Here is a 26,948-nt window from a genome sequence, read left to right on the forward strand (position 1 = left end):
GTAGGAAGGTCTTTATTTCCATATTTTACCTCAGACTTTCGTTCAAACAGCTTTAAAACTCCATACACTACACCAAGTACTTTGAACAGTCTAAGCCACTACTAGTGAAGCACCTAAGGCGGTCATGTTCTGGGGATATGCAGACCCCTGGCCACCAAGTAGCAATCTAAAAGGCATAAATTAGCTGGATTTAAGAGTTCACTGTGACCTCCAGGCTACTAGAGTTCAAAGGGACAGGAATGCAAACCCACTAGACCTTTCTTCCTGGTAACTACTCTCAGAAGACCTTCTCACCATGTATGTAGACATTGTCATTGTGGCTCTGCTGACCATATTCTTTCATGCTTATTTTCCCATCTCCTAACCTCTTCATGACTCAGGAGAGTAAACTGTGTTGACAGGGTTAAAGACCTTTGTCTCTCACCAGTACCTTCCTACTGTCTAAATACCACAACATTCTTTGCTCCCAAACTAAGCAAATGAGTAGGAGCCATGAGAATGGGAAATTTCACTGCTTTTCACTCAAATTCTTTGTGGCCACACCGAAATCTTGCCACACCACTGGGGCCTCCTACCCTTTTCCTGACTGTGTATTGCTTTATTTTTCCTTTTCCCTTTTCAAGAGCCAAGAAAGAAGCCCTTAATCCTTACTAGATTAACAACTGTCTTGGTTTGTACTGGAGTTTTCTGGGGCTCCTTGTGGGCAAAAATGTTGCCAATAGTGTATGTATTTAATTATCCTCATCTTCTCTCATGAGTTGTAGCCCAGACTAATAGTTATTGAATTATTTTCACTCTGCAAAGCATTAAGCTTCTCAGAGAAAAAGGGCTATGTAACCAAGATAATCCAGTAACAGTGTATATCAAGTAATCTCTTCTTGCACTGTGAAAGCAGCAGGCTGATAATGAGGAAGTAATTTACTTTTTTTCTGATTTATATTGCATTAGCTAAATAATACAACTGATTTTTTTTTTTGGTTGATTTTGAAAGTAAATATGTAAAATAAGTTTCTCCCATGAGAATAAAAGATACCATAAAGAGAGGAATGGTGTCAAGGTAAGCTGGAAAACCAAATGACCCACTTGTCTCATATATAAACATATCAGGAATTTATTACTCAGCAAATCAGTTTCATTAGGCAGTGTTATAAACTAATCAGGTGGTCACCTGCTTCGTATTTATAAAAAAATGGAGAATCTGGTACATTTTAAATGTCAGTAACTTCATTTGAGATTTCACTAGCATGTCTACATTATTTATTTTCAAACAATTCAAAATGATCAATTACAAGGAAATGCCAGGATTCCTAGGAAAACCTAGAAATAAAGTGTTAATTTCCAAGCCAAAGTTTGCACAGGATATCGACACAGCTGCAAAGATTACCTAGTAGAAGAGTAATAAATTCTGGGATTTCTAAAGGCAAAACATATATTAATGATACTAACAGAAGCTTACCTAACATGGAACACTAAAGAAACCTAAATTGAGCTTTAAACATCAAGTTGTTAGATAAGAATTTTGAAAAACAACCTGTTGCACTGACTATAAAATGTAATCTGGTACTTGTACCTATCATCTGCATTATTGCTGTGATATCAACACAAACAAGAAATATTTCTCGTCCAAAAAAAAAAAAAAAGAAAAAGAAAGAAATATTTCTTGTCAAATACTGTGAAACTTGGTAAAACTTTCTGTAGGCCAAGAAAAAATCTTTAAGGCCACCTTTCAATTTGTGACAAATATTAAGGAAGGTCAAATGCTATGCCAAAAATACCAAAGACAGTAACGCTATAATAATTAATTACATAAAACTTGTGACAGTAAGAAAAGCAAGCACTAAAGGAATTCAATAATGTGAAAGTTTTTTAGGACTCCCCTATTTTCTTCTGTAAGACAGCAGTAAAATTCAAATCAATAATAACTGTTGCTCAGTTTATAAAATTTCCCAAATAACCATACTGAGGTCTCTGGTTTAACACAAACAAGTACAACAGTAAAGCTAAGTGTGCTTTCGTAAGAAGGAAATGTTAGCTTCTCTTTTATTCATTCAGCTTCTCTGAAAAGTAAAGTTCTTTTAAGTAAACCAGAGGAAATGGGTAAAGAGCAAAGGGAACAAAAGGACATGGGAGAAAGGGGGCAGGGGGAAGGGGTGAAAAGTGGGGAAAAAAGAGGAGGAAAACTGGTAGCCACCAACAAACCAGGTATTTCAGATAACTGTTAAATTCTCAGAATTTTTAACAATTTTTCTACAACAGTTTTGCAAAAAAATTCCAAATTATATATGAATTATCTTTCTTTTTTTCCTTTAAGTTTTTCTTCCCAACGTTTTAGTTTTTGTGATAGGTACGGTGACCAAAGCTTTCTGGTTTGGCTATGAACCAAGTTATTTCACTGATGATAAAGAGTTGGATACTTGCCTTTATCACTCTTCCTCAAGCACTTCTAAGGTGTTCTGGAATCCTTTTAGGAAAAGCTGAAAAGCAAACATTAAGAATTACAAAGTGAGAAACTTACAAGAGGGAAACATCTACATAAACAAAGAAAAAACCTAAGTATACACATAACAAAATGTTAACATTTATCTCTCACTGGTGGGAGTAGGGTAATTTTTTCTAGTGTTTTTTAGTATTTTCTAATTTTGCAAAGGTATAATAAAAAACTGTAATCAAGGAAAAATACCTTGGAAAAAAAGAAACTTGTCAATACTTTAAAAAGAAAGTGGCATGTTTTATAAATAGCAATGAATATTTTTACACTATGATACTGAATTAGGAACGGATATTCCATTAATACTGATCTTAAAGTAACATGAAATGCAAAACAAGTACATACATGAAAAACAGCACAATTTTATAAGCAAATATTTTTCAAGTAGCTTCCAATTGTCTATCTGCAATTTTATATTTAAAAGCAACTCTTAAAAACTATATCTACCGTGAACAATTGAGGCTCAAGATGCACCAAAATTGAAAATTTCCTGGAAAACAAGTTTCTGACAGCCATTACCAGAGAAGCAATTTACTTAGGCACATATTTGGGGGGCATCTGCTGTGTGCTCAGCATTATACAGACCAAATAACTATCCTATCTTACCCTCAAGGAACTCACAATCTAGGATGGAAAGTAAGATTTACATACTAGCAACTTAAGGAAAACAGCACAAAACAACATAATTAAGTGCTAAATTGTGGGAGGAAAACTGTGATTACCATCAGAAGCAGAGATCAATTAGATTAGATTTGTTCAGAAAAGCTTCAAGAAGGAGAAAGAAGCTTTAATGAAGGATGAGAAGATGGATGAATAAGCAGGAAGATATAGGCCAAGATTCCCAGCTAGAGAGCAGTAAACACAGCACAGATCAGTAAATACAGTATACGTTTGGGGGCTAGTGAAGAGGCCAGATGCCTGTACTGGTGGATACTCATTTCTGAGTCATCTGGAGAACTAAGCGGCTGGTGGGCAGATGCGAATGGAGGACTTTCCATCTTTAAACTTTTTCTACCTTTTGAATTTTGTACTTTATGACTATTATTATGTTGAGAAAAAATAAACTTACATATTTGAAAAAAGAAAGTAAATACATGTTTACATGTTTTAATCTCTAGGGTAAACATTTAAAAATAGTAGAAGAGTATATAACTGCTAGGCTAATAGAAAGGAATAGCAGAATTAAAATACCCAAATAAGTGCAAAAAGGAGGGAAAGCAAGATCACAGATAAGTAGAACATATAAAATGCAAAATATAAGATGTCAAATGTAAACCCAAATAGTCCAGTATTACATTAAATGTAAGTGGACCAAAAGAAAAAAATCATCATACTAAATAAAAAACAGGGAATTCCCGGGTGGTCCAGTGGTTAGGACTCGGTGCTTTCACCGCAGTGGTCCGGGTTCAATCCCTGGTCTAGGAACTAAGATCCCACAAGCTGCGCAGCATGGCCGAAAAAAAAAAAAAATTTCAGTCTTATGGTGTCTAAAAGAATCACACCAAAAATATAGAGAACAATTAAAATAAAATGTATGGAAAAGGTCACATAAACATAAACTAAACAAAAGCTGCTCTAGCTTTATTAATAGTACTCAAAGTAGATTATAATGCAAAAGCATTAACAGAGGAGTAATTCATAGGATTAAATGTAGAATTCATCAGGAAGACATAATTTTAAATTTGTATGTATGCAATAACATAGCCTCCAAATACATAAAGCACAACTTAGCAGAACTATAAGGAGAAGTGAAATATATCCATAATCATAATGGGGAAATTTTTAACATCTCTCTCAGTAATTGATAGAATAAATGACCTAAATAGGAGGAAATAAAGAGATAAATATAGATTTGAATAGCATGGTTAACAAACTGGAACTAAACAGACATTTATATAACACAGCACCCAGTAACTGCAGAATAAATACTCTATCAAGCACAAAGAGACCACTTACAAAAATTGATCCATATGCTGAGCACTAAGGCAAGTTTCACAAGTTATTCTCTGACCACAGTGTGGATTCCTAAGGTTTAGAAAGAGTAGATGAAACCACATTCTCCCCACCACCCACACTGTCTCCTGACCCAACCTGTCGGCAATACAGATGGGATGGAGCAATACAGAGGCTGGACAAGCACCTAAAATCCTAAAAGAGAGAAAGCTTTCTCTCTAACCAAAGGAAATATAGCTCCAAGAGCATGAAAGAATCCCATTGCTGTCAGGAAGATTAAACCACAAATTATGACAAATTGCTGAAGACTGAATGTGGGCTAGCATGAGGGTGTAAAGTCTCTGGGGGCTGCAATCATAGGAGAGTTTCCACCCTATTACAGGCTTTTCCTCCAGAAACCCCAAAAGGCTCTCTAATGCGGGGGTGGGGGGGGGAATCTGAGAGAATGCAAAGAAAGATCCTCATCCCTGCCCCCCACCCCTGTGGAGCTTGGCAGCCAATGCCAATCAGCCCAGATCTATTTCCCCTATCTCCCTATGGAATGAAAGATTTAATCTGCAAGAAAAAAAAAAAATCACCAAGGCCTGTACCCTGAGAACACTGGTAGAATCTCACTATAGCTGGAAGAAAGAAAAGGAGACTACACCCAATCTTCACTATTTCTCTAAAGTGACAATCTTAATACAGGGGGAAAGGGCTTTAAAAACTTTAACTTAGGGGCTTCCCTGGTGGTCCAGTGGTTAAGACTCCACGCTTCCACTGCAGGGGGCATGGGATGGATCCCTGGTTGGGGAACTAAGATCCTGTGGTATGGCCAAAAAAATAAAATAAAATACAGGGGCAGAGAAGGCTGCTTTAAATAGAAAATTCAAATAAAGAATAAACCACTATTGGTTAAAATCTATTTAAAAAAAAAAACTTTGCCTTAAAAAAAGGGGGTGGTGGTGTTAGAAAACCTAACCCAGACGCAGCAGTTGGGGAAAAACAAAGAAGGGAAACAACCCCACTCCTAGAAGTAGAAAGTTTTATGAAGGACACAGCTCCGAGACCCAGGTTCTAGTGCCTGCCAAAATCTGAGGTTTAACAAACCACCACAGAACTCCCCCCACCCTCCACCACCAGGCTAATAAGCTTTGAGTAAAAATAACAATGGACTATAGCTGCAAAAGACGAACTCACTGTGTGAAACAGCACAAAGGGAAAACCCAAAGCCAAGCAGGGAGATAAGAGACACTAGGGAAATCTGAAGTCTCTGGTTTCCATGGCAACAACAAATGTCAACTCTGGTAACCATAGCAATAATAATGTTTAAACATAGCTCAACCCCTAACAGATTAATTCAAATTCCACCCTAAAGGACTAGCAGAAGGAAACTTGCAGTGTTCTCCAAGCATATCAGATATTTACCTCAGTATATCCTGTTCTATACAAAATGGTCACATTTCAACAAGAAATTATGAAGCATGCCAAAGGCAGTAATAAAAACACAGTTTGAGGAAACAAAGCAATTACCAGAACTAGATTCAGACATGATATAGATTTTAGAATTATCAGGGAATTTAAAACATGATTAATATGGTGAAGACTCTAATGGAAAAGGTAGACAACATGCAAGATCAGATAGGTAATTTCACAGAGACGTGGAAATCATAAGAAAAAATCAAGTGGAAAAAACATGGTAATAAATAACAAATGCTTCTGACAAGCTTATTAGTAGATTTGAAACAGCTAAAAAAAGAATCAGTGAACTTGAAGATCGGATAATAGAAATTGCTCAAACTGAAATGTAAAGAAGAAAAATAATAGGAAAATAAAACAGAAAAAAAACATCCAAGAACTGTGGGAAAATATCAAACAGTGTAACACTCAGAATGCCTGGAGAAGAAAGAACAGAGCAGAAGAAATATTTGAATGGCTAAAAACTTACCAAAATTAGTAACAAGACACCAAACTACAGACTTAAAAAGGTCCAAAGACATCAAACAGGATAAATAACAAAAAAACAAAAACAAAAAGAACTAAGCATATCATATTCAAATCGCTGAAAGGCAAAGAGAAAAGCTTGAAGGCAGCCAGAGAGGGGAAAACATATTATATACAGAGGAAAAGGATAAGGATTATAATAAGCTTCTTGTCAGAAACTGTGCAAGCAAGATGATAGTGGAGTAGCAACTTTAAAATGTAGGAAAAAACTGCCGAACCAGTATTCTATATCCAGTGAAAATATCCTTCATAAATGAAGAGGAAATAAGGACTTTCCCAATGTAAGCTGGTGCAGCCACTATGAAAAACAGTATTGAGGTTCCCTAAAAAACTAAAAATAGAATTGCCATACGATCCAGCAATCCCACTCTTGGGCATATATCTGGAAAAAACTCTAATTAAAAAAGATACATGTGGGCTTTCCTGGTGGCGCAGTGGTTGAGAATCTGCCTGCCGATGTAGGGGACACGGGTTTGAGCCCTGGTCTGGGAGGATCCCACGTGCCGCGGAGCAACTAGGCCCGTGAGCCACAATTACTGAGCCTGCGCGTCTGGAGCCTGTGCTCCGCAACAAGAGAGGCCACGATAGTGAGAGGCCCGCTCACCGCGATGAAAAGTAGCCCCCACTTGCCACAACTAGAGAAAGCCCTCGCAGAGAAACGAAGACCCAACACAGCCATAAATAAAATTAAAAAAAAAAAAAAATACATGCACCCCAATATTCATAGCAGCACTAGTTACAATAGCCAAGACATGGAAGCAACCTAAATGTCCGTCAACAGATGAATAGATAAAGAAGATGTGGTATTATGTATACAATGGACTACTACTCAGCCATAAAAAAGAATGAAATAAACTTATTTACAAAACAGAAACAGACTCGCAGACAGAGAAAACAAACTTACGCTTGCCAAAGCGGAAAGGGGGTAGGGATAAACTGGGACTTTGGGCTTAACAGATACACACTACTATATATAAAACAGATAAACAAGGCCTACTGTATAGCACAGGGAGCTATGTTCAATATCTTGTAATAACCTAAAATGGAAAAGAATCTGAAAAAGAACAGATTGTGTGTGTGTGTGTGTGTGTGTGTGTGTGTGTGTGTGTGTGTGTATAATTGAATCACTTTGCTGTACACCTGAAACTAACACAACACTGTAAATCAACTATACTTCAATTTTTTAAAAATCCTGATTTCAAATTTCTTACATCATCAAGCAGTCACAATATGTCATTCAAAAGAAAAAGGAAAAAACACTCATAATAAACATATAACATATGTTACATTTCAATACGCCTTCAGAATGTCAAATTTTGCTCAACTGCCACAGAGCCAGTCGTGAATCTCTCTAGAGTAAATGGATGAACACAAAGTTTAGAAATGAAACTTAGTCATGTTTTTCAGATTTTAAAAAAGTCTCTAACTTATGCTCTTTCTCCTTCACTGTAGGTCATCTGAGATGGTTTCAATGGTAACACATACTTTATGCTTTGCTACACTGCAAATTTATTCAACAGTTCTATTCTTGAAGTCATTATTTCTTCTCATGCTTCTATTTTATAAGGGACAACATTTTTCCAGCTACCTCCTAAGGGGATTTGTGGTTTAGCAACATCTTTTCCCAGCCCAGTCATTCACACTCAAAACAAATCTTTCTCTTGAGACAGAAATGAGAAAGATATAATCAAGGAAGTTCAATAGACATCTACTACTTTGAAAAATGTAATCTCTTCAGTCACAAATATAGTTTTATCACACTTCCTTGAGTTTATTGAGTAAATACGGCCAAAGCAAGAGGACCTTACAGTGACTACAAAGAACAGGTAGTTATAGTGCCTTAGCTTAAACTGTTCTATGAATGAATGAACACGCAAACATGAGAATACAAAATACTAAGATACAGTGTTTCATTAAAGTGAGAAATATGGTCAAAGTGAGACTGTCCAGTAAGTAGCTGATAACTGCTAGACAGCAAATGCACTGGCAGACTCTATCTGATGTATTTTGGAACTATGGAGTCTATTTAAGGCTTGGATCTTCCGGGGGGAAGGCTTGGACAATAAGTTGCATTTAATTTCAATTTCAACTCTTAGCACTGTAGCAGCTACACAGCTTCCTCCAGCAACATGGACGTGAGCTGAGCAAGGTTCCTACAACAGCTTGGACACAGCTTGTGGGAGCCAGGGTGGGCAAAAAAAAAGACCCTGTCTTCCAAATATCACAGATCTATGTATGCCCTGATCACTGATTATTGCTTCTGATCACAAAGATGCAAAGAGACAGGTGCCCATTTTTGTTGCACCTTACCTCCCCACCCCCCCCAACCCCCTGCAGTTGCAAGGCCCTCCCTCTCCAGCTAAGTGACTTCCAAGGGATTTATTTAAAGGACTGGTATCCTGTTCTCCCAATCCTTCTCCCCCCTACTGGGAGCAACACACTAAAGACTAGGACATCCAAAAGCAACTGCATACACATTCTTCTCAAGTTCACATGGGGCATTTTCCAGGACAGACCATATATTAGCTCACAAATTCCTAGAAACACAAAATCTACCAAAACTAAATCAAGAAGAAATAGAAAGGGACTTCCCTGGTGGCACATTGGCTAAGAATCCGCCTGCCAATGCAGGGGACACAGGTTCGAGCCCTGGTCCAGGAAGATCCCACATGTTGCAGAGCAACTAAGCCCATGCGCCACAACTACTGAGCCTGTGCTCTAGAGACCACGAGCCACAACTACTGAAGCCCACGTGCCTAGAGCCCGTGCTCCGCAACAAGAGAAGCCACCGCAATGAGAAGCCCACGCACCACAACGAAGAGTACCCCCCGCTCGCCACAACTACAGAAAGCCTGCGCACAGCAACAAAAGACCCAACACAGCCATAAATAAATAAATAAATTTATATTAAAAAAAAAAAGAGGAAATAGAAAAATAGACCTATAAAGAGTAAGGAGATTGAATCAGTAATCAAAAATCTCCTGACAAATAAAAGTCCTGACTTGATTTGCTTCACTGGTCAATTCTACCAAACATTTAAAGAACTAATACCAATCTTTCTTAAACCTTTCCAAAAAATTGAAGAGGAGGGAATACTTCCTAATCATCCTATGAAGCCAGCATTACTGATACCAAAACCAGACAAAACCACCTCAAGAAGAGAAAACAACAGACTAATAACCCTTATGATAATATTGAGACATTTTTTGCCTTTTTCACTTTCACCCTCTCATGAAGATAACATGACGTTCTCATGGCTCTTGGGGCTAATGGGATATAAGAATCTAGCTGTCTTGTATGAAGTCAGACATTAAAGAGATTGGCAAAAATGTAAAATAACCCTACTCTTATTAAATATTATTTTAGAAAATGACGTGTTATTTATATTAACATGTAATGGGTTTATTATTTTTAAAATTAATTAAATATTCTTTAAAATCTGTTTTGATTGCTAATACAGTAAATATCAATAAACATAACCCAAATAAACAAAAGCTTTTTGGGGTCCTCAATAATCTAAGTATAAAGGAGGCCTAATACCAGTTTAATACTGGTCTAACTCACGAAAGTTAAAGAAAGACTGAGGAACCGTCCCAAATTAAAGGAGACTATACGGACTCTGCCCTGGATCTGGGACCGGGAAACAAAAGAAAAGATAACTGGCAAAATTTGAACAGGATTTATAGGTTAGATAACAGTATTGTACTGATGTTCACTTCCTGATTTTGGTAATTGTACTGTGATCAATAAAATGTGAACTTTGGGGACTCTGGGTGAAGAATTCGGGGTATTCTTTGTACTAGTTTTGCAACTCTTAATAGATTTGAAATTATTTCAAAATGAAAATTAAAATTCTTTTAATTAAATTGATTTAAAAGATCACTCAACTAAGTATCAGAGAGGATGTGGAGCAACTGCAGCTAGTGCTAATACTAAATGGTATAACCTCTTTGGAAAATGTATGGCAGTATGGTAGGCAGAACGGCCCCCCAAAGATGTTTCTATCCTGTGAATATGTTGCCTTACCTGACAAGAGAGACTGTGCAGACGTGATGGAGTCAAAGATTTTGACACTGGGAGGTTATCCTGCATTATCCAGGTGGGCTCAATGTAATCACATAGGTCCTTATAAGTGAAAGAGGGAGGCAAGAGAGTCAGAGTCAGAGGCGATGGGACACAGAAAGAGAGGTCGGTATGATTATATTTTGAAGATGAAAGGGGGTCATGAACCAAGGAGTATAAACAGCCTCTAGACGTCGGAAAGAGGCAAGAAAATAGGATTCTCCCCTAGAATCTCCAGAAAAAATACAGCCTTGCCAACATCTTGATTTTAGCCTAGTGAGATCCATTTCAGACTTCTGGCCCCCAGAAATGTAAGACTGTAAACATGTGTTGTTTTAAGCCATTAAGTTTGTGGTCATTTGTTACAGTAATAGGAAGCTAACAGCACTTTCTTAAAAAATTTAACAAACACCCTCCATATGACCCATCCATTCCATTCCAGATTTTTACCCAAGAGAAATGAAAACATACATCCAAAGACCTGTACATAGACGTTTACAGCAGCTTTATTTATAATAGCCCCCAAACTAGATGGATAACAATCCATACGACAGAACAGTGCTCAGCAATAAAAACTAAAAGAAAAAAGATCAACACATGCAATAACATCAATGAACTTCAAAAGCATTATGCTGAGTAAAAGAAGCCAAGCAAAAATACAAGCTTTATGATTCCATTTATATAAAAAATTATATATAATATATATACATATGTATGCATATAAAATTAACCTACAGTGGTTGCCTGTGGATGGAATTGGAGGGAAAGATGGATTACAAGGGACAAGGGGAAACTTTGGGGGGTGATGAAAATATTTATCTTGATTATGGTGATGGTTTCAAAAGTGTATACTTATGTCAAAACTCACTATATTAAAAACTTTATGTGCAATTTACTGCATGTTAATTATACTTCATTAAAATTAAAAAAATTTTAATAAAGTGATAAAGAAACAAACACTAGTTTTGAACACGTACATACTCAACACTGAGCCAAGAACTGTGAAACAATCAGGAAACAAATGCAAGGAGTATGAAATAGTAGATAAGAATCTAGGCTTTAGAAACAATCAGTCCTAAATTTGATTGTCAGTTTCAATAACTGGTAGCAAAGGGAGTCTTGGCTTTCTAAGCCTCAGTCTCATTTTCTATAATAACATCTAATTCATATGGTTGTAAGAATTAAAAGAAATAATACATGAAAATCATCTCTGCCAAATTTGGAAGTACGCAATTAATGGTAGCTATAAGAATACTATCTTTTTTTTTTTCCCCCCAGAATCTGGTGAACTGAATGCTTCTTTACAGGTGAGGCCAATCTAATTCTTGATTTACATATTAATTCTTACGTTTATTTAAAAAAAAGAATTATAAGAAGCAGTGTGCACAAACAATAAGAGAACTTAGAGCAAGGGAAAAGAAAAAAAGTAGTGCATTACAGTGAAATAAATTAACTGATGGTCCTAACAAAAGCCCTGAGTTATCAAGAACAGATTCATTAGGGACTTCCCTAGCAGTCCAGTGGTTAAGATTCTGCGCCACCAATGCAGGGGGCCCAGGTTCGATCCCTGGTTGGGGAACTAAGATCCCACATGCCACGGGGTGCAGCCAAAAAATTAAAAAAAAAAAAAAGAACAGATTCATCATACACAGAAAACTGTCTTTAAGAGGGTGAAAAATTTTTTCTTACAAGGCCAAAAAGGAACACACATTTCAGAAAAATTACTATTCTAAAATGGTTAACTTCTTTGAAAGCTACGTTTCTTCAACAAGAGGTAAACTTTACCAATCTGGAAACATTTATAACTCTTTATCCCCTTTCAATATTAAACAAATGAAATATTACCATATATTACAAAACATTTTCTGTAGCTCTAAATAATTTACTTTGTATGATTCTCAACAATCCTAAAGATATAAACTCCTCAAAGCTGAAACAAAATGGTCTACTGAAATCAGACTTTCATACAAAACCTTTCAGTATTTCTTAAATGAAGTAAAATTTTAAAACGTGCAGTACATGCTATTATGGCTCACTTGCCTACTAACTGTGGGTCCTTGAGCAAATTACTTAATTTGATTTCTAAAGTATGGATAAAAATATTTCCCATCTCATGGGGTTACTGTAAAGAATAAATGAGACAACGCATGCATGGAAAGTACTTTATATAGTGCCTGGCAAGAAGTAAGCAAATAGTCAGTAAGTGTTAGCTGCTTTTTTTTTTTTTTAAACTACTATTAAACATGTACCTCCAACCTCGCCTTACACCTAAAGCAACTAGAGAAAGAAGAACAAACAAAACCCAAAGTTAAAGTTCTCAGAGCTCCTGGTACGAGCCTCGTTCCTTGGGTGGATTCTTGGCTTTTCTCCCAGCATGGCCCCCAAACACCAGTTTTCACTTCCACCCCAAGCAAAGAAACCGAAGAAACGGAGACTGACTCCTGCCCTCCAGGGCAGAGGAAACATCTGCTTCTCCGAACTTGCCGAAGGAAGAAAAGGAATAGCAAGAAGCAATTGAACATACTGATGAAGTACAAAATGAAAATAGACAGACTTAACCAACAAGCCAGTGAGGAGATTTTGAAAGCAGAACAGAAATATAACAAACTCCGCCAACCATTTCTTCAGAAGAGGTCAGAATTGATCGCCAAAACCCCACATTTTTGGGTAACAACATCTGTTAACCATCCACAAGTGTCTGCACTGCTTGGGGAGGAGGATGAAGAGGCGCTGCATTATTTGACAGGAGTTGAAGTGACAGAATTTGGAGATATTAAATCGGGTTACAGAATAGATTATTTTGATGAAAACCCTTACTTCGAAAATAAAGTTCTAGCCAAAGAACTTCATCGGAATGAGAGTGGTGATTCATCTTCAAAGTCCACTGAAATCAAATGGAAATCCGGAAAGGATGCGACAAAACGTTCAAGTCAAACGCAGAATAAAGCCAGCAGGATGAGACAGCATAAGGAACCAGAAAGCTTCTTCACCTGGTTTACTGATCATTCTGATGCAGGAGCAGATGAGTTAGGAGAGGTCATCAAAGATGATATTTGGCCAAATCCATTACAGTACTACTTGGTTCCGGACATGGATGATGAGGAAAGGGAAGGAGAAGAAGGTGACGATGATGATGAAGAGGAAGAAGGATTGGAAGATACTGATGAAGAAGGGGATAAGGATGAAGGAAGATGAAGGAGAAGATGACTAATGGAACACTGATGGATTCCAACCTTCCTTTTTTAATTTTCTCCAGTCCCTGGGAGCAAGTTGCAGTCTTTTTTTTTTTTTCTCCTCCTCCTCCTCTTGTGCTCAGTCGCCCTGTTTTTGAGGTTTCTTTTCTCCTTTATACCATGGCTCACAACTTATTTTGGGGGGAAATACCTTGAACAGAATTCAGCGGGAAAAGAATCTCTACGCCTTTCTGTTCCAAATTCATTATTATCCCTTCTTGTCTCAACAAAAACTTTATGGAATCAACACCACCATGCTCTGTGGGGAAAAAAGAAAAACCTTCTGCTCCCTTAGCTCTGCTGGAAGCTGGAGGGTGCTAGGCCCCTGTGTAGTAGTGCATAGAATTCTAGCTTTTTTCCTCCTTTCTCTGTATATTGGGCTCAGAGATTGCACTGTGTCTCTATGTGAATATGGACAGTTAGCATTTACCAACATCTATCTGTCTACTTTCTCTTGTTTAAAAAAAGAAAAAAAAAAACTTTAAAAAATGGGGTTATAGAAGGTCAGCAAAGGATGGGTTTGAGATGTCTGGGTGGGTTAAGTGGGCATTTTGACAACATGGCTTCTCCTCTGGCATGTTTAATTGTGATGTTTAACGGACATCCCTGCAGTTTAAGATGACACTTTTAAAATAAAATTCTCTCCTAATGATGACTTGAGCCCTGCCACTCAATGGGAGAATCAGCAGAACCTGTAGGATCTTATTTGCAATTGACATTCTCTATTGTAGTTTTGTTCCTGTTTATTTTTAAATTTTTCTTTTTGTTTCACTGGGAAGGAAAGATGATGCTCAGTTTTAAACGTTAGAAGTGTACAAGTTGCTTTGTTACAATAAAACTAAATGTGTACACACACACAAAAAAAACCCCTAAGTTAGTAGAAGGAAAGAAATCATAAAGATCAGAGCAGAAATAAATGAAATAGGGACGAAGAAAACAATAGCAAAGATCAATGAAACTAAAAGCTGGTTCTTTGAGAAGATGAAGAACATTGATAAACCTTTAGCCAGACTCATCAAGAAAAAAAGGAAGAGGACTCAAATCAGTAAAATTAGAAATGAAAAAGGAGAAGTTACAATGGACACCGCAGAAATACAAAGGATCATAAGAGACTACTACAAGCAAGTATACACCAATAAAATGGACAACTGAGAAGAAATGGACAAATTCTTAGAAAGGCACAACCTTCCAAGACTGAACCAGGAAGAAGTAGAAAATATGAACAGACCAATTACAAGTACTGAAATTGAAACTGTGATTAAACTCTTCCAACAAACAAAAGTCCGGGACCAGATGGCTTCACAGGCATATGCTATCAAACATTTAGAGAAGAGTTAACACCTACCCTTCTGAAACTCTTTCAAAAAATCACAGAGGAAGGAACACTCCCAAGCTCATTTTACGAGGTCACCATCACCCTGATACCAAAACCAGACAAAGATATCACAAAAAAAGGAAATTACAGGCCAATATCACTGATGAACATAGACACAAAAATCCTCAACAGAATACTAGCAAACCGAATCCAACAACACATTAAAAGGATCATACACCATGATCAAGTGGGATTTATCCCAGGGATGCAAGGATTTTTCAATATCTGCAAATCAATCAGTGTGATACACCACCTCAACAAATTGAAGAATAAAAACCATATGATCATCTCAATAGATGCAGAAAAAGCTTTTGACAAAACTCAATACCCATTTATGATAAAAACTCTCCAGAAAGTGGGCACAGAGTAAACCTACCTCAACATAATAAAAGGCCATATATGACAAACCCACAGCAAATGTCTTTCTCAATGGTGAAAGACTGAAAGCATTTCCTCTAAGATCAGGAACAAGACAAGGATGTCCACTCTCGCCACTTTTACTCAACATAGTTTTGGAAGTCCTAACCACAGTAATCAGAGAAGAAAAAAATAATAATAAAAGGAATCCAAATTGGAAAAGAAGTAAAACTGTCACTATTTGCAGATGACATGACACTGTACATAGAAAATTCTAAAGATGCTACCAGAAAACTACTAGAGCACAACAATGAATTTGGTAAAGCTGCAGGATACAAAATTAATACACAGAAATCTCTTGCATTCCTATACACTAACAACAAAAGATGAGTAAGAGAAATCAAGGAAACAATTCCATTTACCATGGCATCAAAAAGAATAAAATACCCAGGAATAAACCTACCTAAGGAGACAAAAGACCTGTACTCAGAAAACTATAAGACACTGATGAAAGAAATCAAAGATGACACAAACAGATGGAGAGATATACCATGTTCTTAGATTGGAATAATCAATACTGTCAAAGTGACTAAACTACTCAAAGCAATCTACAGATTCAATGCAATCCCTATCAAATTACCAATGGCATTTTTCACAGAATTAGAACAAAAAATTTTACAATTTGTATGGAAACACAAAAGACCACAAATAGCCAAAGCAATCTTTTTTTTTTATTTTAACATGTTTATTGGAGTATAATTGCTTTACACTGTTGTGTTAGTTTCTGCTGTATAACAAAGTGAACCAGCTATATGTATACATGTACCTCCATATCCCCTCCCTCTTACATCTCCCTCCCACCCTCCCTATCCCACCCCTCTAGGTGGTCACAAAGCACCAAGCTGATCTCCCTGTGCTATGTGGCTGCTTCCCACTAGCTATCTATTTTACATATGGTAGTGTATATATGTCAGTGTCACTCTCTCACTTCGTCCCAGCTTACCCTTCCTCCTCTCCATGTCCTCAAGTCCATTCTCTATGTCTGCGTCCCCAAGCAATCTTGAGAAAGAAAAATGAAGCTGGAGGAATCAGGCTCCCTGACTTCAGACTATACCACAAAGCTACAGAAATCAAAACAGTGTGGTACTGGCACAAAAACAGAAATATAGATCAATGAAACATGATAGAAAGTCCAGAGATAGACCCATGCACCTATGGTCACCTAATCTATGACAAAGGAAGCAAAAAGATACAACGGAGAAAAGACAGTCTCTTCAATAAGTGGCGCTGGGAAAACTGGACAGCTACATGTAAACAAATGTAATTAGAACACTCCCTAACACCATACACAAAATTAAACTCAAAATGGATTAAAGACCTAGATGTAAGACTGGATACTATAAAACTCTTAGAGGAAAACATTCTTTGACATAAATCACAGCAATATCTTTTTGGATCCACCTCCTAGAGTAATGAAAATAAAAACAAAAGTAAACAAATGGGACCTGATTAAACTTAAAAGCTTTTGCACAGCAAAGGAAACCATAAACAAAACGAAAAGACAACCCACAGAAAGGGAGAAAATATTTGCAAACGAAGCGAGCAACAAGGGATCAATCTCCAAAATATACAAACAGCTCATGAAGCTCAATATCAACAAAAAAACCCAATCAAAAAATGGGCAAAAGATCTAAATAAATATTTCTCCAGGGCTTCCCTGGTGGTGCAGTGGTTAAGAATCCACCTGCCAACGTAGGGGACATGGGTTCGAGCCCTGGTCTGGGAAGATCCCACATGCCGCGGAGCAGCTAAGCCCGTGCGCCACAACTACTGAGCCTGCACTCTAGACCCCGCGAGCCACAACGACTGAAGCCCGTGTGCCTAGAGCCCGTGCTCCTCAACAAGAGAAGCCACCTCAGTGAGAAGCCCACACACCACAACAAAGAGTAGCCCCCGCTCACCACAAGTAGAGGAAGCCCACGCACAGCAACAAAGACCCAACGCAGCCAAAAATAAACAAATTAAAAAAAAAAATTCTCCAAAGAAGACGTTCAGATGGCTAAAAAGTACATGAAAAGATGCTCAACATAACTAATTATTAGGGAAACACAAATCAAAACTACAATGAGGTATCACCTCACACTGGTCAGAATGGCCATCATCAAAAAATCTACAAACAGTAAATGCTGGAGAGGGTGTGGAGACAAAGGAACCCTCCTACACTGCTGTGGGAAACTGCTACAGCCACCATGGAGAACAGTATGGAGGTTCCTTAAAAAACTAAAAATAGAGCTACCATATGATCCAGCAATCCCACTCCTGGGCATATATCCGGAGAAAACCGTAATTCGAAAAGATACATGCACCCCAATGTTCACTGCAGTACTATTTACAATAGCCAAGACATGGAAGTAACCTAAATGTCCATCAACAGAGGAATGGATAAAGAAGACATGGTATATATACACAATGGAATATTACTCAGGCATAAAAAAAGAATGAAATAATGCCATTTGCAGCAACATGGATGGACCTAGAGATTGTCATACTGAGTGAAGTCAGAGAAAGATAAATATCATATCATTTATATGTGGAATCTAAAAAAAGGGTACAAATGAACTTATCTGCAAAACAGAAATAGAGTTACAGATGTAGAAAACAAACTTATAGTTACCAAGGGGTAAGGGGGAGAGGGATAAATTGGGAGACTGGAATTGAGATATACATACTACTATATGTAAAACAGATAACTAATAAGGACCTACTGTATAGCACATGGAACTCTACTTAGTACTCTGTAATAACCTATATGGCAAAAGAATCTGAAAAAGAAAAAAAAATATATATATATGTATATATATAACTGAATCACCTTGCTGTACACTTGAAACTAACACAACATTGTAAACCAACTATAAAAAATTCAATAAAAATTATTTTTAAAAAAATGTACCTCATCGTGAACATAAAGTAAATTTAATAGTAAGATTTAAGAAGGATTACATTTAATGCAAAATTGTAAATTCTTTTCTAATTAACACTCAGATTAGGTCTCATCTGAAAACTGTTAGTACTTTACTGAAATGTCTGCATTTCTTTTGTAAATATAATTGCATAATCTGTAACAAAATCTAAATCCTGATAGTCAAAAATGTAGAAGGATACAACTACCTCACCAATTCATGTTCTTCTACTTAACAATGTTCAAACATAGAATGTCCTGTTCTTCTATCCTTTTCCCACAATTCAACTGAACAAATGTTTGAATGCCTTAAAAACGCAAGACGTAATATCCTAGCTGGATCAACAGAAATTAAAAAAGAATCCTACATTTTTTTCCACTATGCTTTCCTGAAACCAGAAGAGAAAGCTTATTTTATATCCAACTCACTCATGTTTAACAATATCTACTTAGGCCAGAGCTAAGATATATTTAATTTCACATTTTGTCTTCCTATCACACAAAGTCTCTTCCATGAACTAACTTGCATCCAAAAAACTGGCAGTTGCTGCTGAGATGAGGCAAAGGTTTAATCACTGGACGGCACTCAGAGAAAATTAAACCAGTGAACCCAAGACCTGTTCATTAGTGGGGTTTCTCGGGTGGGTTTTTTTTCCTCCCTAAGCAATCGATACAACAACTTTCCAAACTGTACTCATAATGCATTCATTCCCAAGATCACTACTCAGAAGCATATAAATAAACCATGGCACAGCCAGAACCAACCAAACCTGTTTTGACAGATCCAGGCCAACCAACTGCAAAGCTTCTGAATATGCACCCCCACAGGCCTATGCAACACCAACCTTTGGCTCCGGCTTACGTTCCTTTCCTTCCTGTAGGCCTAGTTCTGGCTTTTGAGGAAAGAAAAATAAAGCTGTCAGCTGAGTGGATCAAAAACAGAAAAAGCTTGTCATTTAAATCCCTTCGAACAAGCATCTGCTCAAGAGAAATGAAGGCAACTTAGTTATAAAAGACAACAACGAGGGGACTTCCCTAGTGGTGCAGTGGCTAAGAATCCGCCTGCCAATGCAGGGTACACAGGTTCGAGCCCTTGTCTGGGAAGATCCCACATGCCGCGGAGCAAATAAGCTCGTGCGCCACAACTACTGAGCCCGTGCACCTAGAGCCCATGCTCCACAACAAGAGAAGCCACCGCAATGAGAAGCCCACGCAACGCAATGAAGAGTAGCCCCCGCTCACCCAACTAGAGAAAGCCTGTGCTCAGCAACAAAGACCCAACGAAGCCAAAAATAAATAAAATAAAATCAATAAATAAATTTTAAAAAGACAACAATGAAAATTCAATATATTTTAGTTTTTTTAATGATCAAAAGAATAAGAAAATACTCTAATATGCTACTTTCATCAAATTATAAACCAGCTAGCATAAGTAGAGAACAAAATAACTCAAAGCTAAATAATACCATGCAGATAGCTATTTTTAATTTTCTACATTGATTCCATTGGGTAACATGCTTCTGAGCAATCAAGTCATGGCTTATAGAAGGGGAAGGGGTTGTTGGGTAGGGAGAGTACACTGTTATTAATTAAGTGCAAATATCAATTAATAACGCAGCCTTAATTATTTGCCAACATGAGAAACATGAGCAGGAGAACACTATTTCTGGAAAGCATTAAAATTACTGATCTAGTCATTCATTCAGGAAATATTATCTAATGCCTACTCTTTGGTTAAAACTGCAGTACACATCAACACATGTAAAAACCTACAGGATGGGGAAAGTACTGATAAGCATACCAGTATGGATAAGCAATTCTCACATATGTATTTATTTGCATCTTAAGAACAAAACTATCGAACTAAACACAATAAGAGGGTATATCTAAATTTAACCAATGAGTTCTCTCCTGCACTAAGACATCTCCTTCTGTTTGTACTTTTTCACCACCTTCATCCAATTCCCCCTCCCCCCACCTCTGGTAACCACAAATCTGATCTTTTTTTCTATAAGTTTGTTTGCTGAAGTATAGTTGACCTACACTATGTAAGTTCCTGATGTACAACATAGTGATTCGATGTTTCTATACGTTACAAAATGATCACCACGTCTCCTAAACATTCCTGAATTAATTCCTTTCTATCCTCTCCACCAACACCACTCTTGTCTAAGTAAGTCACCATTTTCTCTCACCTGAACTAGACTAAGTTCCTAACCAGTATCTCTGCCTCCACTCTGGTGCACCTCAATCTATTCTCTGCCTTGAGGTAAAAAATGTTCACATCAAAAAGCAAGTCTGGGGAGTTCCCTGGTTGCCTAGTCATTAGGATTCCAGGCTTTCACTGCAGTGGCCCCAGGTTCAATCCCTGGTTGGGGAACTGAGATCCCGCAAGCCATGTGGCACAGCCAAAAAGAAAAAAAAAAACAAGTCTGACCTTGTCCTTTCTTGCTTAAAACCCTCTAACGGTTCCTTGTTCCTCTTAGAATAAAGGCAAAAACTTAACATAACCTTTAATAAAAACCTGCAAGAGCAGGCCTATCTCTCCACCTCAAACCATTTCATTCTCCCTCTAGCTGTCACTTCTCAGGCCACACTAGCCTCATTTCACCATTTTCCCTTCTACCACAGGGCCTTTGCACCTGCTGTTCCTTCTGCCTGGACAACCATCCTTCCTCTCTTTGCCAAGTCAATACCTACTCTTCCATCAAATCATAGCAGAAGTATCATTTCTTGAGGATGCATTTTCTAACCTGGTCAAATTTTACTAATATCACTTATACCACTGCTGCAGTTATAACTTTACATTTAATTTAATATTAATATGTATTTCCTCCACTAGCCCATAGGTTCCATGGGGGATAGTATCACATCAGGTTTTCCTCCACATTATATCCCCAATGCCTGGTTAGTTCAATAAAAATATGTTGCATGAATGATCAAATGCATGAACCACGCTCAAGAACCATCAAACATGGTCCACATTGCCTAGGTCAAAGTTCAGGTGCCTGGAATCACAGAACATTCAATACTAGGTCAAGCTCCCATCATCAGGATCTTTACTACATCTAATTTCCTTTAACAAGGTCCCTTTAGCAGAAATAATGAAGTTTATTCATCACAGGCCTCCTTCTGCTGGCTTCCTATTTACATGAGGAAACCATCAAAAAATCAAACTCCACTGAATACTCTAAAATAAAGCAATCTAAATCTAAGTTTGATTACAATTTTCAAAACAAAATTATTTTTTTAACATCTCGCTGTCAAGTCCCAAAGCAAAGATAAATCCCCGGTTTGTCTTGGAATCTGAACCTCTTACTCAACTTATCTCAAAACAAATTACTGAAAATAAAAGTCTACCAAAAAATAACATTTAAACAAGTTTACCCATACATCTATGGTCAATTAATCTATGACAAAGGAGGCAAGAATATACAAGGGAGAAGAGACAGTTTCTTCAATAAGTGGTGGGAAAACTGGCCACATGTAAAAGAAAGAAATTAGAACACTAACAGCATACACAAAAATAAACTCAAAATGGACTAAAGACCTAAATGTAAGACTGAATACTATAAAACTCTTAGAGGAAAACATAGGCAGAACACTCTTTGGCATAAATCTCAGCAATATCTTTTTGGATTCACCTCCTAGAGTAATGAAAATAAAAACAAAAATAAACAAGTGGGACCTAATTAAACTTAAAAGCTTTTGCACAGCAAAGGAAACCATACCCAAAACAAAAAGACAACCCTCGGAATGGGAGAAAATATTTGCAAAAGATGAGACCGACAACAGATTAATCTCCAAAATATACAACAGCTCATGCAGCTCAATATCAAAAAAACAGCCCAATCAAAAAACGACCAGAAGATCTAAATAGACATTTCTTCAAAGAAGACATACAGATGGCTAAAAAAGCACATGGAAAGATGCTCAATATCGCTAATTATTGGGGAAACACAAATCAAAACTACAATGTGTGAGTGTATCACCTCACACTGGTCAGAATGGCCATCATCAAAAAATCTACAAACAGTAAATATAGCTCGACAGGGTGTGGAGAAAAGGGAACCCTCCTACACTGTTGTGGGAAACTGGTACAGCCACCATGGAGAACAGTATGGAGGTTCCTTAAAAAACTAAAAATAGGGGCTTCCCTGGTGGCGCAGTGGTTGAGAGTCTGCCTGCCAATGCAGGGTACACGGGTTCGAGCCGTGGGCTGGGAGGATCCCACATGCCGCGGAGCAACTAGGCCCGTGAGCCACAGCTGCTGAGCCTGCGCGTCTGGAGCCCCTGCTCCGCAACAAGAGAGGCCGCGACAGTGAAAGGTCCGCGCACCGCAATGAAGAGTGGCCCCCACTTGCCACAACTAGAGAAAGCCCTCGCACAGAAACGAAGACCCAACACAGCTAAAAATAAATAAATAAATAAATAATTAAAAAAAAAAAAAACAAAAAAACAAAAACTAAAAATAGAGCTACCATATGATCCAGCAATCCCACTCCTGGGCATATAACTAGAGAAAACCATAATTCGAAAAGATACATGCACCCCAATGTTCACTGCAGCGCTAATTACAATAGCCAAGACATGGAAGCAACCTAAATGTCCATCAACAGAGGAATGGATAAAGAGGATGTGGTACAGGGACTTCCCTAGTGGCGCAGTGGTTAAGAATCCACCTGCCAATGCAGGGGACACGGGTTCCATCCCTGGTCTGGGAAGATCCCACATGCTGCGTAGCAACTAGGCCCGTGCGCCACAATAACTGAGCCTGTGCTCTAGAGCCCGCGAGACACAACTACTGAAGCCCGCGCGCCTAGAGCCCGTGCTCTGCAACAAGAGAAGCCACGGCAAGGAGAAGCCTGTGCACCGCAACTAGAGAAAGCCCACGCGCAGCAACAAAGACCCAACGCAGCCAAAAATAAATAATAAATTTTATTTTTAAAAAGTTGTATATATATACAATGGACTATTACTCAGCCATAAAAAAGAATGAAATTATGCCATGTGCAGCAACGTGGATGGACCTAGAGAAGATCATTACTAAGTGAAGTCAGACAGAGAAAGACGAATATCATATGATATCATTTATATGTGGAATCTAAAAAAAAATGATACAAATGAACTTATTTACAAAACAGAAACAGATTCACGGACTTAGAAAACAAACTTATGGTTACCAAAGGGGAAAGGAAGGGGGGAGGGATAAATTAGGAGGTTGGGATTAACATATACATGTTATCATATACAAAACAATCAACGAGGACCTACTGTATAGCACAGGGAACTCTACTCAATACTCTGTAATAACCTATATAGGAAAAGAATCTGGAAAAGAATAGATGTGTGTGTGTGTGTGTGTGTATAACTGAATCACCCTGCTGTACACCTGAAACACAACATTGTAAATCAACTGTACTCTGATATAAAATTAAAATTTAAAAAAAATAAATTAAAAAAAAAGAAGTTTAAATCTCTAGACATAAAAAAAAAAAAAAACCCTCAGTAGGAAAAGGAAAAAACATTGGGGCAATGTTTGGATGAAAAACCCTCTTCCACCATACAAAACAAGAAGAAAGACAACGTCCCCATGAATTCTGGCAAAGTCAATACTCAGCCTTATTCACAAAATTCTTGGATAGCTTCCTTGGCCTAAAAACCCCATGCTATTTCAGTGACTGAGTAAAGCCTGTGCATAGATATGGTTGCGTAGGGGAATTGCCTGTTTTGATGGTAAGCAAACAGTTCTCAATGGTGTTTCAACAATTCAAAGTCATTAAAAACAGTGGATAAAATAATTCATTACAAAATAAAAAGGCAAATGAATGAAAAAAATGTAAGGTAGCCTGTAACAAACAAGGGCTGCAGTATCAGAAATTATTAACAATTTAGAAAAAGATAAACATTTCTAGAGAAATTAAGAGTTAAAAAGAAAGAAGCACTGGTTCTTTAGATTCCAAAACAGCCAAATGACTTAGCATGAAACTTCAGTAAAAAACCTGTCTCATTCTTCAAAGTTATTAATCTCTTCAACAGGATCAACAAAAGACTGCCAAAGCAAACAATCTAGAACTATTAATTTTAATCTCCTGAATAAAACTGTATATTCTGCTAAAATAACTATGTCAATGCATAGACCTTATTTTTTATGACTTTTCTCACATAAAATTTTCTTATATTTTCGGCATCTACCACCACTAACATGACAGCAAATGAATGAACAAGCAATAAGAAAATATTAGTGGACTCATTACACTGCTGGTAGGAATGTAAAATGGTACAGCTCTTACGGAAAACTTTGGTAGTTTCTTAGGAAATTAAACATTTAGTTACCATACACCCCAGCAATCATACTCCTTGGCATTTCTCCCAAAGAAAGTAAAACATATGTTCCCGTAGAAACTTGTACTTGAGTGTTCATAGCAGCATTACTGACAATACCCCAAACTGGAAACAAGGTAAATGTCCCTCAATAGGCAAATGTTTAACTCCAGTACATCCATACAATGGAATACTACTCAGCAATAAAATGGAAAGAACTATTGATATTGGTACACATAACAACTTGAATAGATTTTAAGGGGCATTATGCTTAGTGAATGAAAAAAAGCCAATCTCAAAAGGTTATATACTATATGATTCCATTTTATATAGCATCCTCAAAATGACCAAACTACAGAGATGGAGACCTCATTAATGGTTGCCAGGGAACAGGGACAAGGACACAGGTAGCAGTGGGTTCCCAAAATAAAACAATGTTTTGAATTTACCCAGTAAACATTAACTGCCCTTGGACTTTCAAGTTTTAATTCTGGCCCTGTCCCCAGTGAAATTATTTGCTAACTTACCTCTTCAACTAGCTGATTCACTAAATTAGCAGTAGCTAGTAAGGCAAAACACGTAATGAGGTACTTCTGTCTCTGAGTGATCAAGATATCCTTACAAGAAGTCTAAAAAGAAGAGTGAGGATACAAAGTCAAGTCTCAGAACCCATAGCAACTGCAATCTTAGCCGGCTAAAAGAAGATCTAGCTCTTAGTACCTAATATGCAAAGACTATGTATGGGGCTAAGAATGGCGCACTGATAGTGCTTGTTAGCTAAAAAATAAAGTCAAATGGTCTAAACACTACTGTATTTTCTTGATTCTAGATGTCATCAATTGATTAAAAGGCACACCTATACCTAAATAACCACTTTTTGAAGGGAAATGCTACCATATTAAATGCACACAATGTCAACACATTAAGATGAGAAAAAAAAAAAAAGCATTCCTCTTAGAAATAGGGGATTTATAAAATACCACCAGTGTGCCTAACCAACACCTACCTTTGTTCCAAATTTTTCTAATGAAGAGTTAGACTGGGGCTTCCCTGGTGGCGCAGTGGTTGAGAATCTGCCTGCCAATGCAGGGGACACGGGTTCGAGCCCTGGTCTGGGAAGATCCCACATGCCACGGAGCAACTGGGCCCGTGAGCCACAACTGCTGAGCCTGCGCGTCTGCAGCCTGTGCTCCGCAACAAGAGAGGCCGCGATAGTGAGAGGCCCGCGCACCGCGATGAAGAGTGGCCCCCGCTTGCCGCAACTAGAGAAAGCCCTCGCACAGAAACGAAGACCCAACACAGCCTTAAATAAATACATAAATAAAATTTTAAAAATAAATAAATAAAATAAGTACTTAAAAAAAAAAAGAGTTAGACTGAAACACTACTCCTGGGACCTTTACTTATCCCAAAATCTATCATTGCCTTGTAGAGGTAATCAAAGCTAAAATTTACAATAACCTATTGCTGAAACCTGACAGAAGTAGTCTTTTGCAAATATGTGGTAAGCCTGCAAATGTATGAAGTGCAAACATAACGAGACTAAAAAGAAAAGGTTTCAAAGTATTGCAGCACCAATCACAAGTTATTTGTTAACCTTCAATTTCCTCATGGGTTACAATAGTACCTACTCCCATAGAGTTGTTGTGAAGATTAAATGTAAAACACTTAGAGTGGAGCTTGCTATGCAATAAGCACAACATAACTATTAGGTTAAAAAAAAAAAAGCTACAAGGATATATTGTACAGCACAGGGAATATATTTGATATTTTATAGTAACTATAAATGGAGTACAACCTCTAAAAATTTTGTATCACTGTTTTATGCCTAATATAATACTGTAAATCAGCTATACCTCACTTTCTTTTAATGCTAAAAAAACCCCAAAAAAAACCCAACTCCTTATTTTAGGAAATGCCAGGCACCTACATATGTAGTGGTTCCCACTGGGAATGCTGCAGCAGGTGTTTCTCATCACCCTGGGTACAATAACCTTACTTTCTATGTGGGAGGTTCTTGCCACTCACACAGTTTTTTGCTGAATCTGGTAAGAAAAAGAAATCACCAATCGAGTCTAATTAAAAACAAATCTATAGGAAGCAGGAAGAAACAGTAAATTGAAGACAAAAGCTAATGATATGAAACTACTGCTCTTTATATATTAAGATGTGGAGACTTCTTTTCTCGCCTCACATTCGCACATCACATTG

At 37.5% G+C, this 26,948-nt stretch overlaps 1 protein-coding gene across 10 annotated transcripts in view; it reads right to left on the reverse strand.

The window, feature by feature from the left end:
* The window catches only part of TMCC1 (transmembrane and coiled-coil domain family 1), a 220,624-nt gene that overhangs the window by 154,676 nt on the left and 39,000 nt on the right, over positions 1-26,948 (reverse strand). For 6 of the 10 annotated variants that reach the window (XR_014250965.1, XM_082413488.1, XM_082413485.1 and 3 more), the window contains one exon: positions 2,419-2,474. The gene's annotated coding sequence lies outside the window, so the exon portion shown is untranslated. Of the gene's footprint in view, positions 1-2,418; positions 2,475-10,450; positions 10,550-25,264; positions 25,284-26,948 lie in introns of those variants that run through there. The other 4 variants (XM_082413482.1, XM_082413479.1, XM_082413486.1 and 1 more) reach the window with 2 other exon arrangements.

The sequence above is a fragment of the Balaenoptera physalus genome (assembly GCF_965194825.1).
Source record: "Balaenoptera physalus genome assembly, chromosome: 11".
NCBI classification, from domain to species: domain Eukaryota; kingdom Metazoa; phylum Chordata; class Mammalia; order Artiodactyla; family Balaenopteridae; genus Balaenoptera; species Balaenoptera physalus.